Source organism: Cebus imitator, unplaced genomic scaffold (assembly GCF_001604975.1).
Source record: "Cebus imitator isolate Cc_AM_T3 unplaced genomic scaffold, Cebus_imitator-1.0 Scaffold42, whole genome shotgun sequence".
Taxonomy (NCBI): domain Eukaryota; kingdom Metazoa; phylum Chordata; class Mammalia; order Primates; family Cebidae; genus Cebus; species Cebus imitator.
Genome location: NW_016107357.1, coordinates 8,021,232 through 8,025,364, shown reverse-complemented (window position 1 = coordinate 8,025,364; position 4,133 = coordinate 8,021,232). Strand labels below are relative to the sequence as shown.

Here is a 4,133-nt window from a genome sequence, read left to right as displayed (position 1 = left end):
GGAGGCGGAGGTTGCGGTGAGCCGAGATCGCGCCATTGCACTCCAGCCTGGGTAACAAGAGCGAAACTCCGTCTCAAAAAAAAAAATGATGTTAACCAAACTGACTCTAGTTAATTTACCAAGTTTTGACTTCATTTTGTTATGATGAGACTTTAAAAACCTGATCTTTAAATTAAGGTTTTTGAAATTAAAAAAAAATTTTTTTTTTGAGACAGTCTCATTCTGTTGCAAGGCTGGAGTGCAGTGGCGTGATCTCGGCTCACTGCAACCTCTGGCTCCCTGGTTCAAGTGATTCTCCTGCCTCAGCCTCCCAAGAAGCTGGGACTACAGACATGCCCCACCACGCCCAGCTAATTTTTGTATTTTAGTAGAGACGGGATTTCACTATGTTGGCCAGGATGGTCTTGATCTCTTGACCTCGTGATTCGCTGGCCTCGGCCTCCCAAAGGGCTGGGATTACAGGTGTGAGCCACCGTGCCCAGTTGGTTTTTTTATTTTCGAAAATTTATTTAATTAATTTATTTTTTTGAGACGGAGTTTTGCTCTTCTTGCCCAGACTGGACTGCAGTGGTGCAATCTCAGCTCATTGCAACCTTCACCTCCCGGGTTCAAGTGATTCTCTTGCCTCAGAGTCCTGAGTAGCTGGGACTACAAGTGCTTGCCACCAAGCCAGGCTAATTTTTGTATTTTTAGTAGAGATGGGGTTTCACAATGTTGGCCAGGCTGGTCTTGAACTCCTGACCTCAGGTGATCCACCTGCCTTGGCCTCCCAAAGTGTTGGGATTACAGGTGTGAGCCACTGAGACCGGCCAGGTATTTTTTTGTTTTTTAAATGAATCTTCTTTTATTTCACAAGTGGAAATCATCCAGTAAATGTGTACCTCAAGGGAAATCTAATGAAATCTTGATTCTGGGTAGAACATATGAGAAAAGAATAGTGTAGCACTGCTTGGCTATTTGGGATAGGATCTGTCTTAAGTCCCCATAAGCGCTTTCATTTCTCTGTCCATTACTGCAAAACTGTATGAGGTAGGACTAATATTATCTTACGTTAAGGTTTAAGAAAACTGAGGCTTTGGGGCTGGTCAAAAATCAAAGATTTTCTGACTTTGCAGTGCAATGTGCATTTCTGTTGCACAGATCTCCACCAAGGCAAATTCGAAGACAAGGACAACAATCTGATGCCAGAACTTGTTCTCAGGAAAGGCTCTGATGAATTCATTCACTGCACGTGAATGACTGAGAAAACTCAATGTATCTTTTTTTTTTTTTTTAAGAAGTAAACCTGGGTGTTTTGTAGTTGTGACTATGAGGAAATGAAAGCACTCTGCACCTGAAGCTAGGCTGTAGATGAAGAGTTCTATGCATGACTACAATTTAACAGATAGTGCTTCCAAAATAGTAATTCACTTACATATACCTAGTTAGGGTGTTAAGAAATACTTTGATTAAAACCACACTGCAAAATAGGGAACTTCAATGGACTGCTTTAAACTCTCGACCTCAAAGAAAGGAAATAAACTAACAGATAATGGAAACTAGCAGAAGAAAAAAAAAAGTTCAGGATCTGTAACAGATTCGAAGTCAACAATGATATGATTCAGCATTTTGGGGTTCGATTAAAATCAGGCTTGCCAGTTGTAGGTAAAGTGGTGTTTAAGTGCGTAACGCATAGAACTTCTTGTTCCACCCTCCGCGGTGCTGGGGATTTTCTACTGCATCTCGACAGCATCTCGAGTAACAACTGAGCCCCTCCTCACACCGTGGGTCGCAGGAGCCCTGGAACGTTCCTCCCTCTCCTTCCCTCCCCATCCCGCCGCCGGGCCCAGCCTCCGTCCGGGTCCGCTACTACTCAGGCTCAGCGGCCTCCGAGGCAAAAGCGCCCCTGCTCGCCTTCGAAGCCGCTGCTTGGTCTAGGGGCTTCTGCAGAATTTTAACACGCTGAGGGCACTCACAGTATTTTACCAAGAAACGCTTTCGAGCTCGGATCTTTGGTGAACACTTTCAGAATTTATTAGTTTTCTTTGTAGCTTAAGAAAATCTCGTTCGCCAAGCCACCTGGCATCCCAAACACTGCAGCGAGCGCTGGGAGGGAAAGGGCGGGAGCGCACGGGCTCCGTGGGCTGCGAGGGCGCCTGGAGGTCTGAGATAACGCAGCTGGCAAACGTCAGCCTCAGGGTCGCGCCCGGCGCGAACCCGTAAGGTAGGGTTTTCCTGGCTCGCAGGCCTCGCCGGGGGCCGGGGCGGGGCGGACGCGCCACGGAGCGCGACCAATCGACAGCGCCGGGGACGATTCAAAAGGCCGAGGAGCCAATGGAAGCCCCGGGCAGCCTTGTCGGAGTGGAAGGAGGGGCGCAGCGGGGCGGGGCGGGGCGGGGCCTAGCAGGCGCGCGCCCGGCTTGCGGGACCGCGGGGACGCGAGAGCGCGACCAGGGAGCGTCGCGCGCGGGAACTGCAGCCGACTGTTTTCCCTGAGCCGTCGGTGTTCCCGCCGGAGCCTGGAGCAGGTGAGCGCTTCCACCTCCGCCCGGCTCCGAGCTCCCCGCGCCGCGGCCTCCGAGGGGCAGCCGGGGAAGGAGGCCCAAAGCGGGCGCCGCGAAAGGGCCGGGGTTCCTGGGCGCGGGGCCTGGCGCGGCGGCCTTCCCCTCGCCTCCTCTCTTCCTCCCCTCCTTCCCTCCTTCCCTCCTTCCCTCCTTCCCTCCTGGCTCCCTCGCCTCTCCTGGTCCGGTAGAGCGGTCGGGGAGGCGGCGGACGAGGCTAGAGCCGGCCCGAGCCGGGCCCGCTGCGGAAATAGAGCTATGGGTTTTAAACTGCGGACGTTTCCCTCCATGTTGGCGGCGCTGCGGCGGTGGGGAGGGTTCGTGGGCGCCTTTGTCCCGCCCTGCCGCGGCCCGGCTCCCGGCCCCTCAGAGCGCCCGTCTGACAGATGAGCGGGCGGCCCCGCAGTTGGAGGCGGGCGGGGCGTGGCGGCCTGGCGGGCGGGGACGGGGACGGGGACGGGGCCGCGGCCGAGGTGGGCTTAGATTCGCGCTGCTTGTCACTGGCTTTGAGGGTGTTGGTCGGCGCAGTTTGGTGACTCCAGGCGTACTGCAGGGCTGCTCGCTCCGATGCTTTGAATTTTCTCGTCCGGACAGTCTCAACTGGTATTTAGGCGGGTGTGGGTGCTCCTGCTAAAGCGCGGTCCTGCTTTTTCACCTTCTTGAGGATTCAGAAAAATGTTCTCCTAATGACAGCCAGCCTATCACTTCCAGCAGCTTTACGGGGCGCCTGGTGAGCGCTTGTTTGCGGAGGGCTTTGTTGCAGGCGCTTTCCCCGAGTGATTACCGGGCCCTGCCGGAGTGGCAGAGGCCATGGCACGCGCGTGGACACCTGCAGCGCGAGGCGCGGTGCCTGGGCAGAGCCAGGGTAGACCCAGGCCCTCGGGGACCTTGCACAGAAACATGTGTAGATCTGTAGTTACGCAGTGTAGTAACTGCTCTGTAGGAGAGGATGCCTTTACAGCCGGGAAGGGGCCTTTCTGTTGCTTCACCAAGCAAAGGGCGCGGAGCAAGGCCTGGGGTTCCTGTTTGCATTTTGCCTAGTAGGCCTACCGAGGGCTCAGGTGTGAAAAGGAAGCTGTCCAGCTTAATTCGAGCGTTTTGCTCAGTGCCACATTTAGATTAATTTGGAGAAGTAAAGGAAAGATAGCTAGAGACCAGTGTAACGCTAATGAGCAGAGAATTGTCATGTTGATAAATAGTAACCTACTGGAGCTGAAATATGTGAGGATTGCAGTGCCAGTTGACTCTGAAGTTAGCAGGCATCTAGCTTCATAGAGAAAAGCCTCAGGGTCTCCGTGTTTTTTCCTGTTTCTGGGGAATGAGGACATTGTGTTCAGTGAACAACATTGTTCTTTACAAACACACTTGGCTAAAACGTCTCTTATAGGAAAAGCCTGTGTGTATCTTGACTCTTGTAGGTGAGGGCATAGTGACAGGCACAGATGTTGTGGGGCTTTTGTGTGCTATCCGGGCTATTTCACTCGTGGGAGAGTATGTTAGGATGTGATTGCGCCGTATCCTCAGGTTTGACAATTGTGTGTGGATCTGTTTAAAGTGGGGTGCACATCATGTTGGGGCTTCATCTTTTGGAAC

The 4,133-nt window shown here is 52.9% G+C and overlaps 1 protein-coding gene across 6 annotated transcripts in view; it reads left to right on the top strand.

Annotated features, from left to right (window-relative positions):
* Positions 1 to 2,381: 2,381 nt before the first annotated feature.
* The window catches only part of LBR (lamin B receptor), a 30,811-nt gene continuing 29,059 nt past the window's right edge, over positions 2,382 to 4,133 (top strand). For 5 of the 6 annotated variants that reach the window (XR_001824474.2, XR_001824472.2, XM_017526413.2 and 2 more), the window contains exon 1: positions 2,382 to 2,507. The gene's annotated coding sequence lies outside the window, so the exon portion shown is untranslated. Of the gene's footprint in view, positions 2,508 to 3,018; positions 3,144 to 4,133 lie in introns of those variants that run through there. The other variant, XM_017526412.2, reaches the window with a different exon arrangement.